At 39.0% G+C, this 20,794-nt stretch overlaps 1 protein-coding gene across 5 annotated transcripts in view; it reads left to right on the top strand.

Annotated features, from left to right (window-relative positions):
* kcnq5a (potassium voltage-gated channel, KQT-like subfamily, member 5a) overlaps window positions 1-20,794 on the top strand; it is a 113,295-nt gene that overhangs the window by 28,855 nt on the left and 63,646 nt on the right. The gene's annotated exons all lie outside the window — the stretch shown is intronic.

The following is a 20,794-nucleotide window of genomic DNA, read 5'->3' as shown; positions in this document are numbered from 1 at the left end:
GAAGAGACGATAGAGACGCTGGTATTCTACTATTTAAACGGGAGTTTAGCCGACTTCACTGCATTTAACACCAGAGCTGAGAGCATCAGAGCTCAGAGCAGGAAACGCAGTTGCTCTGCGTCACACTGCTGTCTTCTGCTTCCATCATCTTGTGCCGATTCATTTTGAAAGAGCAACAGCCAATGGGAAAACTCCAGCACTTGGCCAGTTGACCAGTGTTGTAACTCCATCACTCACTCAGTCACTCACAGACAACCGTGGTTGTAGAGCTAGTCTGTGGCCGGTCCAGCCAAATACATCTACTTATCTGTCTAGTACATAATTTCAAACTTCATTGATATTTGATTAATATTTTGATAATATTTGTTCAATTTTAAATATGTAAATTTTGTATTTAAATATCCTAATAACTAAAATTTCAAATCCAGTATCTAAAGCCAGGTTTAACCTTTTTGCATGATGCACCTCCCCATTTGACAAAATGTTATATGCACTTGAGGGAATTTTAAGTCCAAAACAAGGAGAGCATCGCACATTGAAACTCTATTTAAAAACAAAGCAATCACAAACACTATAATAGGTGTGCTGTCCCCCGCCCTTCACTGTATGTCTTCATGCAGTATTAATTATAATGACAGTGAGAGGTCCTCCATTGTGATTACTTCCATGACTAATTACACTGGCCATGCAGGGGTCACCCGTGCCTGCACTCCTCAGATGTAAAACGGTAAAACTGAACAGGTTTATGGTAAATGATCCACTCAGATGTCTGGTACACTCATTACTTACATCTTATTGCTCAAACATGAGCACTGCCCCCCTTCTTTACCCTCACATCCAACCTGAAGCACCCCTGTCTCCATGCTATGGCTGTCTCCATGGTGACGCCCAGCCCTGTCAAAACACCGACCGTCCTCCTAATGCAATAGGGGCGACTCAATTGATTGCCACTTTGCTTGCAGGGTGAGGTCTGCGTGTGTTTGCAAGAAAACAGAGCAAACAAACCAATAGATCGATGGGAATACCAATAAGTAAGTCTGTGTCTGTGTGTATGTACTTCTTCAAGGTTGTTTAGGTAGTTAATTTCAAGTAACCAACACATTCACAATGCACCAAACCTCATATTGTTCCTCATGTATTAAGTTCTTAACTACTTGATACTTCACATTGTTCTTATAATAAGCTTTGAATAAGATTTGATTTTAAGTGTTTTTTGTAATGTTTTGACTATATACTTTTATAGAGGGAATAATGCTGTGGCAGCTGCTTTGCATTTAATAATTAAACCATTTTAAATAATCTAAAAACATTTCCAAAACCAGAATCTACTGTAGATGGTTTGCCGCTAATATTTCCAGGGTACTGGGCGGTCCAAAGTGTCAAAGTTTTAAACAGTCAATCAGCATTTAAAAATGTATAAAAACCAGAAAGCCACTAAACAAACAATCCAACTCGCCAGCAGTGCTGATGCCACAAGCAAATCCATCTCTATTTTTTTCTTCCGTCTTCACTTTTATGCCTGATGCTTTTGCTCAGTAAGCCAAAGAGGGGGGGCACCAGTCTGGAGCTGCCAAGTCAATAAAAGCAATTAGATATGAAATCACTTCAGAGAGCAGATGATTTCTTACTGGAAATCTGCTGATCTGTGCCCCAGCTGAGCTGCCTTGCCAAACACAACCACAGGCTGTGAACAGCTTGATTGATGGGAGGAAACAGTGGCAAGACAAAAGCAATTCTGTGGCTGTATTCAGGGAAAGTAAGGCTTATTAACAGTGGAAGAGGAAACACTTTACATAAAAAAAATGTGGTTCATTCAGCTCTGTTTGAGTTGAAACATAAACTGTCGGTTTCATCTTTAAGGATATGATTAGAGCTCGATCCACCTCATCACTCTGATTTCAGGTTTCTCAGGTACATCAGTGAGACAGGCTGCCAGTATGTCATGATATATATATACTGTGTATTTTAATGTACGGCACAAAGACATGTACTAGCTTGACAAGGTGCAAAAGAGCCCCTTAAACCACCCACCCTGTTGTGAGAAAGTACTAAGACCACTTCATGAAATTAATGTTGCATAGTTGAACAAGGCTAAAGCTGAAAACACACAGCTGCCGCAGTGCCACGTTTCATATTTGTAAAACTTTCCTTGAGCCGAGAAAAGCGATTTTTAAAATCTGTGATGTCACCACAATGTAAAGTCTATGGGCCGAGCGCAAACTTGCGGGCAGGGCCAGCAAGAGAAACACTGCTGCGCATATTCAGTGGGCCGCATACTCCTGGAAGTAGACCCAGAAGCTAGAAACTTTTTTGGTGTATGTGCCAAGCGAGCAATTCTTATTGGGCTGAATAGGCGCCATTTTCGGTCCGGTATCCAGCTCTTATATTACATCCATGGGAAGACCACACACAGCGTCTGAAGAGCCAATCTCCAGAGCTATGGCTCGCCAGGCAATATCTTTTTTGCTATTGTCTTTGTAATGACAGGATTGTGGGTTGTATAACTCGGGATATTTCTTGACCTTAACAACTAGTCTCTCCTCACCCATTGTTCTACACACATGAGAGACAGTGACGGCAAGAGGTGAGGAGAGGAAGTAGAGCTGCCATGGGAGCAGAGGAGAAGAAGAGCTGCGACGGGAGCCAGAATGTCCAAGCAGGGAGCGAGTGGAGTCTGTTTATTTACTAGTGCAGTGCCTGTTCAAAATGTGCCTGTTCAGAACAGCTTGGCCCTCCGGTATTGCTGTTTGCAGCTATCTCGAGAACCACTCATCCAAACAACTTCGCACTCAACACTGCACTTCCTTGGGTCCTCAGCAATACACCCACCGAGGGTTAAGTCTATCGGATGCAACAGACATACATACAGACAGACTGACAGAGGCTCCTTCCGTTTTAGTTAGATTGGTTTAATCGAGGTAAAATTGTCCTTAAATACGATTGTGTTCTTATTTACGTTATGTGTTTTCTGTATTGGCCACTGTGTGTCTTAGGCAGGCTCATGTTCTCTCGGTAGTTTTCTGCTTTCCTCTCCCCAGACCTGCTCTCCTCCGGTATTGCTGCTCACAGCTTTCTTGAGAACCGCTCATCCAAACAACTTCAGACAAAGACTCCTTTGGCTGCTGTATGTTGCTGCTATGCATCTGCGTGGCCGCCATGTTGGAAAGGTCAAGATCCACTAGTAAACAAATGCAGCGCCAGTATTTACGCCAGTATATGTGGCCACCATATTGGAGAGGTCAAGATCCCCTAAAGGTTTTCTTTTAATGATATCTCTAACATTTTTCATCCAAACAACTTCATACTCATTACTGCGCTTATTTGCGTCCTCAGTAATACACCAACCAAGTGTAAAGTAGATCAGATGAACGATTGTCGAGAAAAGTGAAGGACATACAGACAGACTCCTTCCTTTAGTTAGATTAGATTTATTTATTCAGTGTTTGCCTTGTAGATACAGGCACAAGTGTAATAGTTAAAACTACAGTGAAAATCAAGCAACAAACTAGTAAATAACGTCTGTAGTTGGGCCAACATTGTATTGAAGTATGAAACAGCTTTTTCTCTGGAAAAAAAGAGTTTTTCAGGGTGACGAGTCACCTTAACTCATTGTGGGCTGCCAGAAACATTTCCAAGGGCCGCCATCGGCCCGCGAGCTGCAATTTGTACTAGATTAAAAGTCAGAAGATTAACAAAGTTATTCCAGTTCATCCTCTAGGCCAGGGGTTCTCAAACTTTTGTAACTTAAGGCTTACTTTTGATTGTTAAAAATTTTCCAAGGACCACCTTCAAACCACCCTCCAAATAAAATAAAATAAAAACATAACGTGACAAAAAAATTGGACTGTAAATATGTGTTATGCCACTGTCAGTTGTAATGACCAAAATAATTAGAATTAGAATCAAATTGTAGTGGGATGGGTGAGAAGCTGACATGCAGAGTAGCAGTCAAAGTTGCTTTCAATTTGTTCCTTGCCTTTGATTTTGTGGCAGTCACTATAATTATACATAAATAGGCCCTGGCATACATAAATAAGTGTTGGTGAAAAGCAACAGAATTTTAATTGCCTGTTTTGCCAGAGATGGCTATTGACTGGCAGCCAGTATTGAGAATGAAGTACGGTCTGCTGATAGTTCCTTCAGTTCTTGTCTTCTGAAGCAGGATCCACAGAGAAAGCTAGTTAGCTAACAGTGACAAAACATGTTTGTCTCAACCTTATGATGTGTCGTGGATATTAAAATGTACCTGGTCATTGAAATTATACATTTTAATGTGACGTTTTTATTTATGTGAATTCTTGAGCACATTTAGATATAAAAGTAACTAGCTGTGTAAATTACCAAAAAATAAAAAAATTTAACCATTTGGCAGTACCACTGCCTGCGCAGCCCGCTAGATGACGCTCTGATGGCACGCCGCAGCTCGCTGGTTGAAAATGGCTGCTCTAGGCAACATGGATATATGTGCCAAATTTCACTGCAATCCATCAAATAGTTTTTGACATATTTCAGTCTTCACCAAAGTGGCAGACCGACTGACAGACTGACATCGCCATCTATCATGTGGCTAAAACTGACAAATTATGTTGCCTGTCCAAAAGAAAATTGGAACTCTGTGGTTTCCATCTTTAAAAGGCCACGCTTTTTATCTTTGTATCCTGCTTTCAGCGGAATTGTTTTGTATATTTTTGGCTGCATACTTGCAGACTATATGCTTTCACTTTCCAGCTAACACTGCAGGCCCAAGAACAGCTTTAGCCAATTAGCACAAAACTCTTCCGCTACTTTACATTCTCCTGTAAGTAAAGTGAGAATAAAATTTAACCCACAAACAATTTTCAGTCTTGATCTTTTGTGAGTGTATTATCTTAAATATTATTCAATAAATAGCTGTTCATTTTTAATATGTTTCTTTGTCAGATCTAACTAGTGGTCTTTTAATGAATGAAAATCAAAAGGCAGAAACCACCAGCATGCTGTGCCTCAGCACACAGCTGTGTTGTTTATGTTGGTATTTTTTCCCAAATTCATGCCATAGTTCATCTAATAAATCCCTGTAATATTGGAAAAGGGATTTAGCCTGTAGGTGTGAGTGAATTAATTTCTCCATACTTTGATCCATGATGCTCCCACGCAGCTCTGACCATATTTACTGTAGCCTATATACCCTTAATGATTCAGCATGTGTCAATCAAAACACCCTGCAGCCCTGTGGTGCTTCAGTAACTGTGTGAGCATGGTAATAGTGTGTGTCTAATTTACTATGCGGCTCTTGTTTTGTTGTTGATGGAAATTTTTATTAGCCCTTTATTAGCGGCCTGGCCCGAGAGATAACAGTGTTGGTCGGTCAGACCACTAATTTGGTCCTGAATGAAATATCTGAACAATTATTGGATGGATTGCCATGAAATTTGTTTTCCTCTATGGCCAAATACTTGTTAAACAATTGACATTCCCATCTGCCATAGCTGTAGTTTGTGTTTAGTACATGATACATAATCATGCTAAACATCAGCAGTGCTAGCTGATGTTGTTATTAAGAACCTATTAGGAGCATTTATCATTTAGCTCAAAGCACCACTGTACCTATAGCCTCATAGAGTCGCTATGATATGATTTCTTTATGGATTACAAACACAAAACAAAAGTCAAAGGGATAACAGGTTCCCTCTAGTATTTTTCTTTTCCACTTTCAGTCAGCGGTTTAACAGTAAAAAAGCACATTTTAGCCAGGCCCTTTAAACTTAAAACACAACATAATTGAATATACTCCTGCATAAGCAGTGCTGTTAAGAGGCTAGGGAAAGCTAAATTATCACAGAAAAAATTTAACCTGCAACAAAATCATGATATTTTTTTTGTGGGCAGTAACTACTGGTTTATCCTTGTCGAAATGTACTGCTGGCTATTGTGCACACTACGCTGCATACTGTTAGAGTTAAAATAATGACAGCGCCTGTGTCAGCAGTTCAGCGGTAGCGCCAAAGTTAGCAACAACCTGACAGGGCTCATTTAAGGTGGACTGACCTTTAAGATGGACCATCTATTCTCATTTTAGTGACAATATCAGCCGCTCAGGCCCCATCAATCCCCAATACCATTACTGACCGTTAGCCTCCCCAAACATGATGTCCTAGTACTGTAATTGACTAGTGTTGGCAGTTTTGGCAGGTTGGCAGTCATTAGTGTAATATTTTGGGACCGGAAGCTGTAATTGTGTGAATGTGACATGTGGAACTTCATGCAGAGAGATTCTCTGATGCACATAAAGATCTCAATAGTTAGATACTGTTAATAAAATTGCCAAATAAAAAGTTATGTGCAATAATATGTTTCACACTAGCTCTAGACTCTATATCTGTAATTAGAACATAATTGAACTCACACTATTCCTGTACCTTTATCACCTTATTATTTCCTCTATGAGATGAGAAGTTTGAGGGGAAATCGGTATGAGGGGAGAAACAAAAGCATTCAATGTTTGTTCGAATAGCTTGCAATGAATCATTATGTTCTCCTGACAAGGTATAGTTAGGTTTAAGCAACTAAAATTACTTGTTTTATTTAATATATAGGGGCAGCTGTGGCTCAGGAGGTAGAAAATATCATGAGCAGGTTGTCAACTAATCAGAAGGTTGGTGGTTCAATCCCCGACTCCTCCTGTCCTCATGTTGAAGTGCCCTTAGGCAAGATAACGAACCCCAAATGCTCCTGATGGTTGTACCAGCAACTTACATGGTAGCTTGCTGCCATCAGTGTGTGTGTGTGTGTGTGTGTGTGTGTAAATGTTAGTGTAAATGGGTGAATCAGCAACAGAAACATAGTGAAGTGCTTTGGATAAAAGCGTTATATAAATGCAGCTATTAACCACTTACAGAAAGATCATAGTTGTGGTTAAAATGCTCGTATTGCCCATATTGTTACTCTGACCTATTTTGCCATTTATTATGTGGACTACTTGAGCTTAAAAATGCTGCTTAATGGACCTGAGATGTGTGTTTGTGTTCGTCCATGAATGTGAGGACACATACATAAAGCGAACTACTGAGGTGTGCTGGTCATTTCGCGGGTCACATCACTGAATTTCCTCCTCTAAGCCCTGACCTGGAAAAAAAATCATTGTAACCTTGACACCTTGATCTCTGCACTGTTCAATATCTGACTCATATAGGCCAAGTCTTAAAGTCTGTTTCCATATAGTCTGTATTTCTCTTCGGGTTAAAAAAGGCACCAGAAAAAGGCATATCAGTGCTAATTTGTTTCAGATATTTAATCTCTGAATGTGACGTATTTACCATTAGCAGCACAAACAAATTTAAAGTTTTTCATTTTCTGCCCATTTTTCTCTTCACTTTTTATTATAGAAGCATATTGTGGGCTGTGCTCACTGCATGACGACCTGGTTTACTGTAAAATATGGTAAACAGTGCCTAATTGGAGTGAGAAATGTTAACTTTGGGATATGTGGGGACTTAAAATCGAAGCCCAAATACTGCATTTTGCGTTTACATTTATTATTCAAGTATTTGGCTCCTGGAGTAAAACTGTGTTGTTCCTGGAGGCACCGGTACAAAAAAAATTGCACACATCGTCTTGAGAATCTGTTGTGCATCTCACAAGATCTGTGATTTGCCAATAATTGTTATTCTAAGACACCGTAAGATCCTGAGGCTTTGTTATAAAAAACACATAAAATCACAGTTCTGCAAATTTTTATGGCATCTATGGTTAAATGACTGTATCATCACCTTCTGGTATGTGATGACACAATAATTAAACTACCATTAAGAAGTGCAGTTAGTTAGTTTGTTTTCTGTTTACGCGTCCAGACATATTCTTAGATACCTAATCAGATCATGAAGTTATTAAATTAGGATTTGCTGTTTGTTTATGCTACCTATTTCATTAAATTTATGTGGCACCCAGAAGCAATCATGCTAAATTGATTTTCTCAGTAATTCTGATCTTGTACGTAGACTAGACTCATGAGATGCATAAAAAAGCAGAAATGTTTCCACAACACAAAATCTGTGTGGCACGATGCTGCTGTCCTTGTCCATAAATAACTATTTAGGTTTTTTTGACACCAACAAATAGGAGCACATACAACACACAACTGTGTTTATGCTTTCATTTTATTTTCCAATTTATTCCACAGCGTGAAGAAGGATACAGCAAAGACAGATCTGAAAGATGTGCAGACTCAATGGCAGAGTTGCTCTGCTTATTGGGTTACACTTCCTGCCCTCCAGGTGCTTTAAAAATACTCTGCAATTCTCTGCTTCCCTGTCTGTATCTCTGTCAGTCCCTCTCTCGTATGCTGTATACTTATCTTTCTGTTTTCCCCCATGGCCCTAACCCAAAGGAACATGCATGTGTTGAAAGTAGAGAGAGAGACAGACATTTGACATTTGAGACTATTACAAGGCAATTAAAGCATAAATGACACATAATTTGCTACTAATTGAGAACAGGACTTCAGAGTCTGGTTCTGTCTGGATGTAAGTTTCGCATTAAAAAAAAAACAACAAAATCTACCACAGCATATTTCTTGACTGGTACTCGCTGTCACCTCTTGTGTTACTCTTTTTGTTTAGAGTTTTTGCATGTTCTCAGTCAGTTTAGTTTTTCTTAGTAGTTTTAAGTTGTAAAAGTCTCTAAAAACAGCTCTGTAAGGCCATAAAACCCTGTCCTATGTGTCCTCTATCCTACCTTGTCCCCTGTCATCTGCAGAGAGCAACACTGATATTCAGTCAGACCTGTTCATAATTTGTCCTTGATGTTCTTTTCCAGCTCTTTTTGATTTGATGTTTCTGCACTGAGTTTGCCAGTGATCACCTTTGAGTCTAACAGTGTGGGTGTTACTGGGATCTCTTAGGTTTAAGTTTATTGACATCACTCTAATATATTAAAAAAAACAACATATCAGACTTTGTCAGGGATAGAACAATGAAGTCCTGGACTTCCATCGTTGTCTCTGGTGTTTTCACCAAAGTTTCTTCCTCAGATATTTTATGAAATTAGAGCTTTTCTGGGTGTCATTCTTCAAGTTTCAAATTCAAATAAATGGGTATTAAGATGAAATGTAAAAAGAAAAAATATATGATAATGACAAACAAAAACATAAATAATATGAACACTGATTATCAAATTATGTATTTCAGTGCAATCAGAAATAGTCAAAAATATAAAGTAACAAACTTCTATATAAGAATTCGCACATACATTCATACATATACTATAAATCCACACACACAGGTATCATTCAGAGCTACAATTAGATGTTTTCATTTCCAAAATGATTTAACTTTTATGTCCTTTTACAATGAAAACTGAGAGAAGCAGCAAATCCTTATTTGACAAATTGGAAAAAAACAAAGGTTTGGCATTTGTGAGTCAACATAATGATTAATTTATTATCAAAATGATTTGTGATTAGTTTCCTGCTGAATGACTAATTGCGAAATTGCTTCAGCACCAATATTGTTAGACATTTGTTAGTTATTTTCAGTCTAAGCTGCAGAAAATGTAAGAGTATTCATGAACTAACTAATACTGCATCAATATCTTGAATCAAGTAGAGCTGTAAATGACCAAAACAGACTTTTATTTATATGAAAATGTGGATTTTTATTTTAGTTTAGTTTAAGTTTTAGCTTATCTGTCAAGTATTATTATAATGTTACATCTGAATAATGTTTTAGGTTGTGGTACAGTACTGCTGGTCCTCACAAGTATAGTTCAACAAATGTGTGTGAACATACTCATATGAGTCCGGGCGTGCTCCTGTCAGTCAGTCATTAAACCGTGTCCAGACTCATCATCTTCTGCTGAGTTTCTCTCTGACCTTCGCAGTCCGTTGTTTAAATGTTAATTACACATTTCACATCTGCTGCACCGTTCTGCCTCGTAGCCTCGCAACCTGTACAGAATTAACTACGGTTACCTTTCTCAGGTATTGTTAGCAGGCTTCAAGCCCCCACAGTTTGCAATCATGGAATACTAGTCATACTGCAATAAGTTTTGGTGAATCTCCCTTTTCTCAGTATGTCTGCTGTAACGACATCTGTGAAAATTAAAACTGCACAGATCCTATTGTGTTTTCTCTTCTTTCTGTGGGCATATTTGGACCCGCAGCAGCAAATCATCAGCCGCTGTGATGCATGCAAGAAAGTCTTTAAAGACTAAAGAGAGCTGGTATGATCAGTTGTCGTCTGCTCTACTTCTGACCCCACCCAGCTGTGATGTAGCTTGGTACTAATTTACTGTGGTACATTATGGCTGCACAGCTTGTGGACAAAAATGCCCCCCAAAAAACATAATTTATGTTCAAATGACAGCGCCCTCTAGCAGTTGTAGACATTATGACGGGAGCGAAGGAGGAAATCGGGTAACATTATTATAGAGTGACAAATAGTCCATGTGGGGAGGAGGCTGAAGTGGATTAATGGGTCAACAAGATGTCGGACTTTTACACATGGGACAAATAGTTTGTTTCCCATTTCCATCTGACAGTCAACATTAGTTTCTTTTAATAATGGGCGCAAACGTTCCTTAATCTTAACCACGTTGTTATTATTGTAACGATGATGACAACGGTCCCCTAAACTTAACACAAACCCCAAACCATGATTTACTTAACCGAGTCATTTTTGTGCCCAAACCTAATGAAAACCTTACCATAGCCACAGTTTTCACATCATAAAACATATTTAATTTTTGAACAGTTTTGGAAGGCACCAGCAAATGATGTCACATTGCGGATTACTGCCCATAAGGGTGTTAGATCAGAAAATACTGTTGTGTCTGTTCTGGAGGAAATGGACCAACAACGTCGTTTAATTTGGAGGACTTGTTGACGTAATCACAGTCTCGTCTTGAATCAAAATTTTCCATAACTGGGCAAGTATAGTATTCTTAACTTTACATACCATAGGCTTCTTTGTAATTCAACATACCAAAACACGATAGCTTCACTCCAAATCCAGATTTTAAGCCTACAAATTCAGTTTCTATACTCAATGGCAGCCTGTGGATATGACTCACAAAGTATAATGAATTAACTACTGTCTTCCTGTCTATCCTAATCAGAGAACAGCATATAACTCACATTACTGAACAAATAAACAATAAATCCATTAATCTGTGGAAACTGTGATGGGTGCCACATGCATAAATGCATTAATGAAAAAAAACACTTCAAACGATCAACAGCAAAATATAGCATCACCGAGACTGACAACACAGGTGTGTAAACAATATAAATATAACAGTGGGTGCAGCTTACAAACACATGCACGCCAACAGTGACCATTTGTACATTCCTACCTGACTGCAATGCAGAAATAAAAATAGAACCTTGATTCTTGAATTTTGAAACTTTAAACCTAAAATTTTCTTTTAGTTTCATCCTTTAAGGCTCACTTTTATGCTGATAAACTGCAGAATTTCTGACAAATGTTCTTACACCTGTACCTGCTGGATGGGCGCTTCCATTTGTTGTGTTTGTGTTTAAAAAAAATAATCATATTGATGTTTACATGATAAGATTGTGTGGAATCCAGCTGTAGAGTTTAAGTCAGTCCTGGACGAACAACCAGACTATCATTAAAAATAGAAACTGATTCCACGTCACTCGTAGCCCAATGAATCAGCCTTAAAAATACAATCACAAGCTACTGTACATTTATTCACAGTACTGATGTAACAGACATTTATAGCCTATTATCTGGCCCGGCCATTTGTGTCTGTGAATTTATTGTCTTCATGCGCAGTTTATCTGCCTGACATTACAGATGACTAGTACTGGCTGACCAGTACTGGCTGTGCCTTTACAAAGGTCAATGCAGCCTGCGCTCTATCACTGTGACAGTTTGTGTTCCAGCTAAGCAACTCATGGCGGGTTGTCTCTGCTGCAGGCTGCTGTGTTTGTCGTAGTTAGTAGCAAGGGAGTAACTTTGGTTTGAGAAGTGTGGGGGACACACACACACAATAAAACGGTGGGTCTGGGGGTCCTCCCCCCAAGAAAAAAATAGTGATTTGAATCCCATTTCCTGCATTTCTACATATATTTAAGGACATATGACCTACATGCAACTCAGTACTGCTTCTCCCTGCTTCGCCCTCCCTGTCTTCTATCTCTGATATTGAGTTGAGTTATCCTATTGAGTCTAACGTTAAAGTAAACTAGCAGCGAGAGACTCTTTTCATACATTGGCGGATACTTGCTGCTGTTTAAGGTGGACTCATTTTCAAGTTATATAGGTTAATACTGTATATATGTGTATATAACTGTATATATCATTGAACTGCGATAACTGACAATTATGGTGCTTTTAGACTTGCTCTTTTTAGTCTTGTCGAATTGGACTGTGGTTAGTTTTTTCCCGTGCTGTGATTTGTTTGGGCAGGTCGGGTGTGGACCAAAACAACTGTGCCGTGACCCTTGTAGGATGTGGTCTGGGTCTGGTCCCAACGAATTCTGGAGCGGTTCGTTTGTGGTAGGACCACAATCCGATCCAACTACTAGGTGTACGTCACAGCACAGCTAGGTGCGGGTATTGCAGTCCGATTGGAAAAAATGGCACTCTAGTAGAAAACAGATTCTGTGCTGTTCTCAGTGGATCGCCCAATTACAAAACACTTGACTGGGGTGTGGCCAGAAGCGCAACATGCTTGGATGTTTACTGTGCTGCATCAGATTTCTCCATTACTGATATTCAGTGTTGAGTTGCCTTATAAAGATGAGATAAACAGAGTGTTTATCTGGTTTTTGCTGTAATACAAAATTAATAGAAGCAATATTACTTGAGAGGGCAGCATGATGACATGTAAAGATCCTTTTTTATCCTTCTCTCTCTCTCTCTCTCTCTCTCTCTCCCCTCTCTGTGGACTCGGTCACTCCTACTGATGCTGTACATATTTCATGCCACCAGTTGCCTGCCTCCCTTTTTAATACTGCAGTCGCCAGGGAGAGAGAGAGCTGACTGTGATGGAGTCCAGAAATAGTCATCCTGTCTCCATGGGCTTCTCTCCACAGCCCTTTTCATGTGCCCTATATGAAATTGCCACGTATTGATCAATACATTGCCGGCCAAGTGTGTACGTGTGTATTTTTCATGCGCTAGAAAATCATTCATGTGCCGCAGTGTTTTCCTGTAAGTATCATTACATCTGCTGTGGCGACAGTGAAGTCAGTGTAATTTGGCTCCTCGGTTACGTTTTCCCAGAAGACAGCGGACGCTCCAGGCAACAGCCCATCAGCTCATTTACATGCCACTGCTCCCATCTGCCTGACGTTCTTCATACATTTATTGGCTTCTGTCTTTCCTTTCTTTCCCTACCACCTGTTTGAGCATGACACGTGTGTCTGTGTGTGTGTGTGTGTGTGTCTGTGTGTGCGCTCCTGTGTTGCTTTCTTTTCCGGCATCCGCAAATCATTCACAGGCTGTGAGGAATCGTAGTCTTTAAATTAAATAATTTACTCGCTTTATATTAAATGTTATGCTGTTCCCCTCCCTATCTTTTCATTTTCCCCACTTTCTCTTCTCTTCTCTTCTCTTCTCTTCTCTTCTCTTCTCTTCTCTTCTCTTCTCTTCTCTTCTCTTCTCTTCTCTTCTCTTCTCTTCTCTTCTCCTCAGTGGAAACAAAATCTGGTCTGAAGTGTGTAAAAATTCTCAGAAGCTTGTAAATTTCTTTTACTAGATTTTTACAGCTCTTCAAACTAACTGCCAAAATGCCTGGTTCATTCTTGCTAAGTTTAACAATCGCTTGGAATTGTGGGTATTGTAGTGTTACTTACCAGTATGCTGGAATAGGCTTCTCATGTCTTATCCATATGGTGTTAGAAAGTGAGTGTTTTCTCGGTGTGTGCTCATGCAGTATGTGTGCATTTGTTACATGCACAAACATACTATGGTGCTAAAATGGAAAAGTTAAAAGTTCTGTAAAGAAAAACAAACTACAGACAGGAAAAGGAAAGGAGCACAAACAAAAGGGGAATACTTTAGACTCAATTCTTGATCTTGGAAACAGCAGTTTGACAAAATAATATTAAGTCCCCTTACTAGCTTTTTTTCTGGAGCTTTCAACCGCATCTGACAGTCTTCATCAGCAAATGGAGTGTGCTCAGTTATCAGTCATAGAAATGGCTCAGTGACCTAGGTATGAAACTTTTCTCACATGACGACGATGACGATGATGATGATGATGATAAAAACGGAGCAAACATCATTTGCTGATAAAGACTGTGAGATGTGGTTGAAATGTGAGTGGTGTCACAGTCACAGGTCGTTATTTGTGGACCTTCAGTTACAGTAACATTATTTTGTACAACTACTGTAAATTGAAAGTAAGTTTAAAAAATAGTCACGTCATGCAAAACACAATCTAATTTTGTACGTTATACAAACCTGAGACATTGAAGTTGCATCCTTTTAAAGGATATGGATGGCAATTTTCTATATTTTTCTTATTGTCAGCAAATCTCATGTGCAGAGCCAAACCAACACTGAACTGATCCTTCCTCCTGCACATACGTTGGGAACGCGATTTCATTTACAAAGCTTCACTGTCTTGTGCTACATATCACAACCTCTTGACTTTTACGTTTACAATGAAGTACAAAGTCACAAACTTGTTGTATGTAGCACAACAAGCTAGCAAAGCTCTGTAGACAACAAAGTGTTCTCGTGCATGCACGGTGGCGCCTGCCTGACTTGGAACTACTCACCAGAGACTGAAAACACGATTGCTGTTATTAGTCTTTGGAGCAGTTTCTAAACAAACCACCATGACCATAAATCTTTGGGCTGAATGAATATGTCACCCAGTGCAGCGGTGTGACTCACTGACGTGTTTTTAATAGTTTTTGAAAGACGACGGAGGTCTACAGCACAGAGAAATAAGATATATCAGGCTTTGGATACAAACCTATTAGGATCAGTTCATTGTTAGTTTGCTTCTGCACATGAGATTTATTGACAATAAGGAATGATATATTAAAAAAATGCCAGCCATATCCTTTGAACCTAGTATTGCCCTTCTTGTGGAAATGTACCACTCTTCTCCATTTATCACATTTCTCCATACCCTATAGCCGTAACACTAAACCCACACATATACATCACAGAGATGGACCCCTAAACATTCAGAGCATGTCTCACAGACAGGATTAGTGTGTATGAATGGGCTTAGTGGTCTGAGAGGTTCGGTCACAGGCTTGTGATAGCAGAGGGGCCAGGAGACCAAATCCTTTAGTAGCCCCAGGACATTACCTGTCACATGTCATCTCGCACACACACACACACTCATTTATACCAGACAAACCTGACTTAATGAAGGGTAGAGATATGAGGCGGTTCATATCTCAAAGGAAGCAGACACCGGGTCACACTTTGCAAGAATTAAGCAAAAGCTATGCAAATGGTTTGAGTGAAATTGTGTATCTAATTACTGGCTGATTTCAATTATGTAGATTTTGATCTGAGAATGAGAATAATAATTGCATCATGTTTCATTTGGACTTAAATTGACTTGGAACATTTCTTGAATAATCTTCAGACCCCCCCAAAAAAGAAGTTTAACCCCTCTCATGCTTTATGATCTCTTGGTTAAACCCGAACCAACCTCAAACCTCAACAGTATTCAACCCGAAACAGATCTAAATCTTTCATATACTTTCATTTTTATAGCGACACATCTGCCGCTCTTGTCAGACTCTCTTTTTACTATCATATCCAGACAGATTTTTACACTATTAAGATTTGGCAAAGCCCACAAATCTCTCTGCTGCCAGTAATAAGTGTTATCATATCTCACACTTTTCTTTTCGTGGCCAAAGTCAAACTGTCCTTGAGGTGCTAATATCTTAATCACTTCATCTGTGACCTTTTTGCTGTGGTAATACGATAATCTGGAGCAAGCTAATGAGGTCCTGAATGTTACCTTAAAGTGCTGTAACATTTCGTACGAACCATAAATCGAGCCAAATAAAAGAGTGATGAGAAATTAGAGCCCAATTTGACTATTTTGGATCTGGCTGAGACTCAAAGCTCTGAACATGATAGTGAACAACCTTGTCTCCTAGAAATTACCTTCATACACGACTAAAATGCAACAGCGAATTTGTTTAGCTAGAAATGTAATGCTGGCTGATTAACGTTATCTTTCAACATGGCGTGAATTGATTGAAATGTTCAGTTACAACGTTTTTTGTTTTTTCCACCCAAATATCCGATCTTGCATCACAATATCTGCTAGTAGAAACTACAGCAAAATTAAACCTTTTTTTGTTAAGTTAGTCACTATTAGCACTTGGTGATGATGAGTTGCTGCAAACAGTGGCTTTGCTTGTGGAGGAAGAGTAAATTTGTGCAAAAGTTATGAGTCCAGTTCAACAGTTTAGACAGTTCAGACAGTTGTGAGACAGGATTCATTGGCATAAATCTGTTTGTCATAAATAGTGTGAATTTATTGTCCCGTTGGCAACTAAGAGTTAGCTCATTAGCTCAGAAAGGTTTTTCTCTCTTTTCAGTTACTTTTTACTGAATGAAATAATTTACAACCCTGAAAACAGAAAGCGGCTAATACTCCAGCGGTTCACTATCTAGACCTGCGAGTTGTTATCTTGTAACCAAACTACAGAACTAAAATAGAACCAAATATTTCATAAAGACTTGCAGATGAATTTCACTGTGCCGCTGATGTGACCGGACCTAAAACCTGGATTAACATAGTTATTACTGGGCTAATAATGTACCTGCTGATATACATTTCTTGACCTAAGAAGGTCATATTACAAGAATAATGTTTAAATTGAGAGAGAAAATATGGCTCTTTTTTCCATCAGTGTTACATCAATTTACATCTACATGAGATTTGAAAACTTTGCTTGTGGATTTTGTTCGAATTATTTCTAAAAGAAAAGAAGAAATCTAGTTAAAAGATATGAAATCCTTTTTCATACGTTTTGTGCTTCCATCTTTGGCACTGAATTTCTGCTCTGAAGTGGAGAGACGGATGGCGGGTGATGAGAGGAAGGAGGCGAGAGATACAGTCTCACAGAGTGGAGGTTGATGTCTCTGTCCTGCCTCACTAAGCCTCTCATAATCCCACCAGGATTATAGATGTTTATAGATGTTTCAGACATGAACAAGCGATGTCAGAGTTCAGCCTTGACCTTTGACCGACACTTCATCATTTCTGATCCAGCAGTGAAACCGTGGTTTATCTTTTACTGTGTGTATGTACAGTATGCGAGTCAGTCTGTTTATATGCGTGTTTGTGTTTTTATCTTGCTGTCTGTCTTTTTAACTCGTTGCTCTCTGTGTGTGTGAGTCTGTGTGTGTGTGTGTAGTGTTCCCTGGGTTTGTGGTTGACCTCCATGGCGAGGGTGTGTAACTGCACCCCCGTTATAAGACCCTCTGCTGAATGGACACATAGCCAAGCCAGAGAAACTTTTTCACACACACACACACAAAGAGGTGTCTCAGTATTTGGGCAGATCGAGGCATATTTTTAAAGGATCACTAAATTATTAACATTAGTATAAGAAGTTGCATCCTCCAGTTAAACTTTTATTCATATCAGATCAATAATTGATCATGTTCTGAACCAGGACCTTTGGTATTAGGATTAAGTAGCTAGTCAGAAGACTACACCTGTTATTTCAATCTGCCTGATACATCTTAAATTACTGCATATCTTCTGCTGCTATATACAGTAAATATCAAACCAGATTTTGTATCAGCAGTCGTCGACCAATATTAAGGGACTCTGATCGGGATCAGATCCAAAAAAAAAACTTGTCCAGAACATCCCTAGTTATACGTGACTATGTATTGTAACAGCATTGTAAACCTGGGGTTAAAAATATCAAATCATCTATAGATAAATGGATAATTGTAATTGTTTGCTGATAACAAATGATTCCTGAGTCCACTTGTGTTTTTGCAGCAGGCGTGACTTTAATGCTATAAAGCTTTCAATTCAGAGATGAATTTCATGAATGGACGTATTGTTGTGGATTTTATTACTCTTGTAAAAACATGTCAATCCGTACGTATATAGGAGGCTGCTGTATGTAACTCGATCAGATCCACTATGAGTGTCACATCCAGAGCTCCACTCTGACAGGAGACCCGCGTAGGCTATAAATACATCCAGGAGGGAAACTCCTCTGTGGGATGGAGGGGAGAGGAGAGAGAAAGAAGGAAGGAAAAAGCATGTAAAGGAGGAACAGGAAACATTTTATCCCCCACAAAATGACGTAGAGCACCTCAAGGCTCACATTGGAATATATCTTCCCCTAGATTTCATGAAAATTGTGTTAGTGGTGACTGATATTGCATGCTATATATAGATGGATGAACAAATATTGTATTGTAATTGTGAAATTATCAATCTTCAGGTGTAAAATTCCTCATTTTACCAAATTTTAGACCTGAAAAACAATGATCACAATCAAAGGCTCAATTTGCAGCACAAACTCTGTAGTCTAACTATTTATTGAGTGGGTAATGAAGTGGGGATCTTGCACTTTAATCTACTTCTTTTTGCTTTCTATTACTGGAGGCATTTTATGAGCAGCAAAGAGGAATGTATGCACAATTTTTATGTGCTGTGGAAATTGAATCCAGGCGAATCTGCGTTAAGCAAGAGGTTTTTTTTTGTGATTATTGATTATGAAATTAATTAATTAATGAAAACAGATGATTGAACAAAAAGGTAAATTGCCTCTCGCCTCTGGGCTAAACTCTAAAATGATTTTAATGTCAACTAGATGCATCATGTTCTTTAATCTTATGAAAATATGATCAGAAGTTGTTTTTTTTAAGATCATATTTGTGATGAACAAATGAATGAACAAATGTTGTGTCAACTCGTACTTTGGTAAATTTCTTATTGACTCTGTATTTTGAAAATACCTTAATGACAGATAAATCAACAACAAAACAATATATATACGTGTTCTTCTGAATTCCATCACAGGACATTGTAAACAAAGTAGAGGAGAAACAACAAGGAGTCAATTGTATGTTATGATATTTTTTTGTGACAGGAGGGGGTTTCATGTCACGTTTTTGCTGATGAACTATCTAATTACTGTGTTGATGAATGAGACAGAGGTGGGCCAGCTGCCCGCAGGAGGGAAGAGCTCCTTAATGAATTTCCATCTCAATCTCTCTCGTCTCTCACACCGGTTTTTGCTCAGTACTACAAGAAAAAGTGTCGACTCAGAAGGGCTTTAATTATGCTGGGCTGAGTGAATTGTGTGCGAGTGTGTGTGTGTGTGTGGGTGTGCGCATGCGTGTGTTTTATTGTAGGAATTTGTGTCTGTTGAACTGGATTTTGTCTGTGTGTGTGTACAAGTGTGCACATTTACACATTTGTATTCATATTTACCTGTGTGTGTGTGTGTGTGTGTGTGTGTGTGTGTGTGTGTGTGTGTGTTCTAATTTAAGAGCTGTTGAATTATTGAATGGGATTCCTGGTGGAGAAAGAGCTATTTCATTTCACAAAGCACCTGTCAGAAAAAAAGGCACATACAGGTTATTATACACATCGATTCACGGAGAGAGCATCCTTCATATTGTGTGTATATGTGTGTGTGTGTGTGTGTGTGTGTGTGTGTGTGTATATACATACATGCAACCTTGCCTCTGTGTATTAAGCCTTAAACTTGCGTATTCAAGGTCTCTGCATAGATTTGTGTTTATATTATGGATCCTTGTATGTGCGTGTGTGTTTGTGTGGATCGGCTTACCTTTAGTGTGTGTGTGTGTGTGTGTGTGCGCGTTGACGTCTGAACCCTCAGAGCAGCTGCTGCCATGAATCCTTCGCCGTGAGTCAGCCAGTAGAGAGTTGTTCATTGAAGACGCAGCTACCAGCCAAAACAGAGGGGAAATAAAAGCCTACAAATTATTGCCCACCATCAGAGTTGGATGACTAATTATATTCGTGTGGGCCAACATTTATTAACGATGTGATATGACAATGTTTGTATAAATGTTCAAAACAGATCAAGCGATAGTCACAGCAAGTCCAGCTTCATCTTTAATAATACAGTACAATAATACAGCTCGGGGGGGAAAATAATACATCGAGGCTAATGACGTACTATAAGACAAAATTGTGACTTTGAGCAGATTTTGACTTTGCATTATATCACACAGAGAACATTGGATTTAAAATGACCTTTGAATCGTAAATACAGCCACTCCACAGGAGGCCTGAGTATCATGCACTCAGTCATTTAACCACTGCTGTGCCTTCAGTAGTAAAGTAAAAATAGCTGTTGTCATAGTTTTCCAAGGCTTCAGGCGAAATGGTTTTTGTATTTGTTTCTGTCACTGCACTTCAATCATCATAGAATCTGAGATGAAACACTTGCTTAAAAGCGCCTCACTGTGCATATTTCTGTCTTTATCTTTCTGCTATCTGTATCAGACAAGTCTAACAGCAGCCAGAGATCAGAGCAGCCCTATCCTCTATTACACAGCAATGACTTTATAAATCCCCTCACCTCTTTGAAGAAAGTTCAGACTTCAATTGAAACCCGTTTGTTGCTGCCTTCTCAATGTGCGTCCAATTAAATTACAGGACCCAGAGGCACAAATGTGAAGAAAGCTTTTCTTTCATTTTGGTTTCTTCAATATTATTTTAATTTAAAGAGGATGTGTAATGCACATTTCAAGGTCTATATCTATATTCTGGGGCTCTAATGGAATATCTGCATAATTTACACTTTAAAAAAAACTCCTTTTTTATCTTATAATGGCTCTTTAGGTAGCCT

The sequence above is a fragment of the Thunnus albacares genome, chromosome 14 (assembly GCF_914725855.1).
Source record: "Thunnus albacares chromosome 14, fThuAlb1.1, whole genome shotgun sequence".
Taxonomy (NCBI): Eukaryota; Metazoa; Chordata; class Actinopteri; order Scombriformes; family Scombridae; genus Thunnus; species Thunnus albacares.
Note: the sequence above shows the minus strand (reverse complement) of the source record. Positions and strands in the feature narration are given on the sequence as shown.